General features: G+C 46.3%; 1 long non-coding RNA gene across 1 annotated transcript; it reads left to right on the forward strand.

Moving 5' to 3' along the window:
• Positions 1–217: 217 nt before the first annotated feature.
• LOC134431402 (uncharacterized) lies at positions 218–6,083 on the forward strand. Its single transcript, XR_010030971.1, has 3 exons — positions 218–372; positions 958–1,081; positions 6,025–6,083. It is a non-coding gene; the product is annotated as an uncharacterized LOC134431402 (long non-coding RNA).
• Positions 6,084–6,791: the final 708 nt, after the last annotated feature.

Below are 6,791 nucleotides of genomic sequence, written 5' to 3' on the forward strand. Positions count from 1 at the left end.
TGTATCTGATCTGATGTAATCCTATACCCAAAAATGTATATAAGGCTTGCTTTTGCTATGTGAACTCAGAAATCCATTTTGTGATTTCTCCGACGCGTCGCTAATAAAAATACCTCCTGCTTAATTGACTTAAGCTGAGTCTGATTAGGCAGTCACTCTGCCTGTTTGGGGCAAAATTCGGCATCATTTCTGGCGAGCCAACCAGGAGATATGGCACCAGACAGGAGATCCAAGCCTTAAGGGTCCTCTCCCGAGCCGGGTCCGGGGCCGGGGTCTTCTGGGCGCCTCTGACGGCTTTTCGTCGGGAGAAGCTCCTTCCCTGGACCGGTGCTCTCGGATGGACGCTGGCTGCATCTCCTGCTCAATTAAGAGGTATTTTAATTGCCTATTGGCTTTAAGAGGTATTTGAATTGTTTGTTGGTTTTGGGATAAAGCGCTTTGTTTGGGAAACGAGGGTCAGACGTGACCGCTCGCAGGGTAAGCTGGGGGACGCCCCGGTAAAGAATCCCTACTGGGTTAGAGTCCCAGAAATAAGTCCTGCTACTGGGTTAGAGTCCCGGTAATAGAAACGCAGGTTAAAGTCCTGCTACTGGGTTAGAGTCCCAGTAATAGAAACGCAGGTTAAAGTCCTGCTACTGGGTTAGAGTCCCAGCTACTGGGTTAGAGTCCCAGCATTTGGTTTTGTGAATGTAGAAAAAAAAAAAAAAAACAAAAACAAACAAACAAACAAAAAAAAAAAAAAAAAAAAAACCGCAGGTTAAAGTCCTGCTGGAAGGAGTATTTGTTTATCTTGGTATCTTTGGTCTGTTTTTACTGTGTGGGAAACTGTTTTTAACATTGTGTTTAATGTTATAATACTGTGGATTAAGGGTTAAGAACTAAGATTGCTCTTTGAGAGGTCTGACAGCTGGTGATTTTTTTGTGTCTGTTCTATGTGTCTGTTGCAAAATCTTACAGGAAACATCTATATACTGTCTATGGTTGCGATTGCATGAACCTGGCAAACCGGTATCTCACGGTCTGTAGGCAACCTCTCGTGACCAAACCTGGTAAAACAGTCTGTTCTGATATAGACCATAAGGTAGGAACTATTTCATAAAGGTATGTGGGTGTGGGTGAGAGTGAATGAAATGCAGCATCGCTGCGAAGCAGGAGGGAGTCCCACTCTGCATTGGCTTACAGTACTTGCGAGAAAGGGACTGATCGGGTTAAACAAACACAGGGAATAGCCATGGGAGGTCGACAGAGTAAGGACGTAAATATGAAAACCCCCTTAGGATGTATCTTAAAGCAGTGGAAGGACTTGGGAGGGATTCCAGGGGGAAACATCAGTAAAAAGACACTTCTTAAATATTGTACACAGTGGTGGCCGTTGTATAAGTTAGATGACAACGAGAAATGGCCACCGGAGGGAACAACTAATTATAACACTATTTTACAACTGATGCTCTTCCTCCGCCGATTTAATAAATGGGACGAAGTGATGTATGCTGACATGTTCTTTACCCTAAGAAATAAACCGGAGTGGCAAAGAGAGTGCGGGATAAATGTAGCACCTCAGGACCCCCTGGTGCTAGCCCTGGAAAAGGATAAGAAAGGTTCAAAGCCTAAAGAACGTTGCTGTGATGCATGTAGCATTGGGCAACAATGTCTTAAATTAACAAGAAGGGATAGTGGAAAGGAGAGCGAAATAAGCCTGTGGGAATACCATCCATTCGCCCCAGGACGGGAAGGGCCTCTTCCCAGGCCAAAAGAGGAACAAGGGGATCCTAGCCCATTAAAGGAACTAGAATGATGGTGGAAATCGAAGTTTGGGCACAGCCCTCAGAAATTAGACAACAGTTGGGAGGAGGATAGCCCATTAAGATCGGGGATTGAAAAGAAAGAAAGCAGCCCGCAGGGACCAGATAGTACACAGGGGTCGGGGAGCTACAGGGATGCTGACAGCCCACCCAGACTAGAAGCTGAGAGGGAAGAAGGCAGTCCACATGGAACAGAGAGCCCAGGGGAGACACACAGCCTGCCCGAACTAAGCCCATGTGGGGATAGTAGCACACCTAGGAATGGAAGTTTAAGGAAATCAGGTTCCTGTAAAATAGAAACTAGCACACCAAGGACGGGAGACAAAAGTAACTCACTGGCAAAGTTGAAATATAGTGAGAAGAATGACAGTGAGACATGCGAAAGGGAGGCAGAGAACAGCTCACAGAAGCTGAATATAGTAATTCAGATAGAGGATAAGAGAGCAACGGAAGGAGGGAAACAACACCTGTTAGGATTAATGATGGGACAGAGTAACCCAGACATCAGGAAGAAGTTACAAAAGCTTGAGCATCCAGCAAACAAAAACCTAGAGACACTGCTGAACGAGGCATGGAAGGCATACAATAATAGAGAAGCAGAAGAGAAGAAAAAGGAAGACAGGAGGATAGCTCGAGTGGTGGCTGTAGCAGTGGCAGCTCAGAAGACAGGTTACCCGGAACCTGGAACTCAAGGAAGGGGTAGAGGCAACCCAATGGGAAGGGGAGGAAGACTCCAGCCCCACCCCACTAGGGTAGGGCCAAATCAATGTGCGCACTGCCTACAGATGGGGCACTGGAGGCGAGAATGTCCCCAACTGAGGGAAAGATTTATGGCCACTACCACCACCACACATCAGGATAGTGAATGACGGGGACCGGTGGGCCGTACCCTAGCAGACCCACTGGTTAAAATGGAGCTAGGGGAAGGTAAAAAGGAATTCAGCTTTTTAATTGATACGGGAGCAACTTTTTCAGTTTTAAATCAGGAATTGGTACCTAAAAGTGATGAATTTGTACAAGTTGTGGGAGCAACAGGCCAACCAGAAAAGGCTTACTTTTTGAAACCCATTAAATACAAAATTGAGAAACAAATGGGAATTCATCAGTTCCTGTATTTACCAAATTCGCCAAAGCCCTTATTGGGAAGAGACCTATTGGAAAACCTGGGAGCCATAATAAAGTTCAATAAAGACAAATTGGAATTTCAAGTAAACGATGAACAACTGATTACAGCCCTAAGCCTAACAATCAGTTGTGTGGAACCCAAACCTGAGAACCACAACTTCGAGCGAATCCTGAGCAAGACTTATCCATTAGTATGGGCTACGGATATACCTGGAAAATCAAAACGAGCGACACCGATTGTTGTCGAACTTAAGGTCGGGGCAAGACCGGTGGTAAGAAAACAATACCCTCTGAGGATAGAAGACAGAAAGGGAATTGAGCCCATAATCAAAGGGTTTTTAGAACTGGGGTTATTGGTAGAATGTGAATCGGATTTTAATACACCGATCTTGCCAGTAAAGAAACCTAATGGAACGTATAGGCTCGTTCAGGATCTGAGGGCCGTAAACGAAATAACCAAGACATTACACCCGGTGGTTGCTAATCCATATACGCTTTTAACTAGGCTAAAGGATAGCCTGGCCTGGTTCACCATATTAGATTTGAAAGACGCATTCTTCTGCCTTCCCTTAGCCCCCGAGAGTCAAAGGATTTTTGCCTTTGAGTGGGAATCAGTAGATAGGGGGAGAAAGACCCAACTTACCTGGACACGGCTGCCCCAAGGCTGGTCTAACTCGCCCACGATCTTTGGGAATCAGTTAGCCAAAGAATTAGAACAATGGGAAGGGCCGCCGGGAGATGGCGCCCTCCTGCAGTACGTAGACGACCTCCTAATAGCGACAGTGATGGAGGAAGAATGCATTGAATGGACTATTTCCTTGTTGAATTTCCTGGGTTTAAGTGGATATCGAGTCTCTCAACAGAAAGCACAACTGGTGCAAAAGGAAGTGGTGTACCTGGGATACGAAATCTCCAGAGGACAGCGATCCCTGGGAGCAGCCAGGAAAGAGGCCATCTGCCAGATGCCCAAACCAGAGACGGTGAGAGACCTGCGCGCCTTTCTGGGGATGACAGGTTGGTGTCGGCTATGGATCTACCAGTATGGGATACTCGCTAAACCACTGTATGATTTGCTGAAGGAAACCAAGAATGTCCTAGTTTGGACTCCCGAGGCGGAAGGGGCCTTCAAGAGGCTGAAGCGGGAGCTGATGAGAGCACCAGCCTTAGGTCTCCCAGATGTGTCAAAACCATTCTGGCTATTTTCCCATGAGCGGCAAGGGATGGCCCTAGGAGTCCTAGCACAACAGTTGGGACCACACAAGAGAGCTGTGGCCTACTTCTCCAAGCGATTGGATAAAGTAAGTAAAGGATGGCCAGGCTGTCTGAGGGCAGTGGCCGCAGTGATAATTAACATAGAAGAGGCCAGGAAGCTCACGCTGGGCCAAAAGGTGACTGTGTTAATATCCCACACTGTGTCAGCCGTGCTGGAACAGAAAGGCAACCATTGGTTGTCGCCTTCCAGATTCTTAAAGTACCAGGCCATCCTGGCTGAATCAGACGATGTAACCATTCAGATAATTAATATTGTGAACCCAGCTTCATTCTTAGAAGGAAGAGCCCCAGCAGAACCCATCGAACATGACTGCCTGGAAACAATTGAAGCCGTCTACTCCAGTCGCCCAGATCTCAAAGAAGAGCCGTTCGAAGACGCGGACAACTGGTTTTCGGATGGCAGCAGCTTCGTGAAGCAAGGAGTAAGAATGGCTGGCTATGCAGTCACCACTACAGAAAGGGTAATTGAGTCAAACCCCCTGCCTGCAGGGACTTCAGCTCAAAAGGCAGAGCTGATAGCTCTGACCCGAGCCCTGGAATTAGCAGAGAACATGCAAATTAATATATGGACAGACTCTAAATATGCCTTTTCTGTCGTACATGCTCATGGAGCCATCTAGAAAGAAAGAGGACTGTTGACTACACAAGGAAAAACAGTCAAACATGCAGAAGAGGTTCTGCGACTGCTGGAGGCGGTCCAACTCCCAACACAGGTGGCCATAATGCATTGCAAGGGGCATTTGAAAGGCAATACTATTCCAGAAATAGGGAACAGGAAGGCAGATACAGAAGCTAAATTGGCGGCTGCAAGAAATAGGGAAGCGGAAATAGCGGCCCTAATACCAGGGGAGCTGGATATCAATATCCAGCCAGATTACCAAGAATCAGATCATAGGTGGATTCAAAGGAATAAGGGCAAAATACTAGAAAATGGTTGGGGTCAATTAGAAACAGGACAGTTAGTGATACCAGGAAACGTGATGTGGCAGTTTGTGAAGGCAGAACATGAGAAGGCCCATTGGGGCCTAGATTCGCTTTACCAATATTGGCAGACCAGAATAGCAGGACCAAAATTATTTACTACTATAAAACACGTTACGTCCCAGTGTGAACGGTGTCTGAAGAACAGCCCGAATACGGGAACCAAAGTACACCAAGGAGCCATAAACCGAGGTAAATTCCCAGGTGAGGTATGGCAAATTGATTTTTCTGAACTCCCAAGAAAAGGGGGGTTTCGGTACTTGTTGGTATTAACTGACACATTTTCTGGGTGGCCTGAAGCATTCCCCTGTAGGACAAATAAGGAAAGAGAGGTAACTAGAGTACTGTTGAATGAAATTATTCCACGGTTCGGGGTACCGAAGAGCATTTCTTCGGATAGAGGTACATATTTCTGTGCAAAATAGTGAGAGCAATAAGTAAAGCATTACAAATCAAATGGCAATTACACACGCCTTACCGTCCACAGGCCAGTGGGCAAGTGGAAAAGATGAATCATCTCATCAAACAGCAAATTGCCAAAATATGCCAGGAGACTAATTTACAGTGGTATCAAGCTTTGCCTATTGTTCTGCTGAGGCTGAGAGTGAAACCAAGATCAAAGGAAAGGTTAAGCCCATTCGAAATTTTGTATGGTAGACATTATGCTATGCAAGTTGTAAATGGGGACGCCATAGACCAAATCGGTAATCAATACATTTATGATTATGTAATTACGGTGGGGAAACAGTTTGATAAAAATGCTACTGTGATGATAGAGCACCAACCTAAACAACCTGACTGTAAATTGCATCCGTTTAATCCCGGTGATTGGGTGTATGTTAAGAATCTTTTAGGAAAACCCCTACAAGAAAAGTGGGAGGGACCTTTCCAAGTGCTGCTGACTATCTTCACCGTGGTGCGGATCAAGGAGCGACCTACGTGGATCCATTATTCACGGGTCAAGAAAGCTCCGGAGAACAAACAAGAGGAAGAGAACAAACAAGAGGAGCAGACGTCATGATCCTGACTCCACCTCAAACCTTTGCAACTCTGATCATTGGACTCTCGATAAGTATAGCTCTTCCCCAAGACTCTTCCCCAATAGACCCATGGTCTCATGCACACCAGTGTATCCACCCGGAGTTGGGATTGAGAGGACCCCATTTTGAGGTTTATGCCTTACGTAACAATCAGCCATACGCGAGTGAGATATGGCATCAGTCCCCCATGGTAGCATACGAGGGAGACCAAATCCAAATTGGGTGTCGAGAGCTTGACCCAGTAGAAGAAAGGAAAACAAGGCGGCTAGTGCTAACAATTGAACCCTTGGAGCCAGCCTCTGAACATAACCTAATTACCTTTAGTCCAGTAAGAATGGGCAAGCCCACTGCCTGGACCCAGCAAAAGGGCCCAATTTCATGTCAGTGGAGTGACTTCAGAGAAGATCCACCTGGATCACAACCCCGAAACTCGGTGATTTATAGAGAAGATTCACTTGGGGAGCTACATCCTCAAAACATAACCTATAACCCTCACCCCCTTCTCTACCCTGCGGGAAAGATCGTAGTATCTAGTGGTCCTGAGGAAGGAAAAGCACAGTGTGAGATGGCG

Source organism: Melospiza melodia, chromosome W, assembly GCF_035770615.1.
Source record: "Melospiza melodia melodia isolate bMelMel2 chromosome W, bMelMel2.pri, whole genome shotgun sequence".
NCBI classification, from domain to species: Eukaryota; Metazoa; Chordata; class Aves; order Passeriformes; family Passerellidae; genus Melospiza; species Melospiza melodia.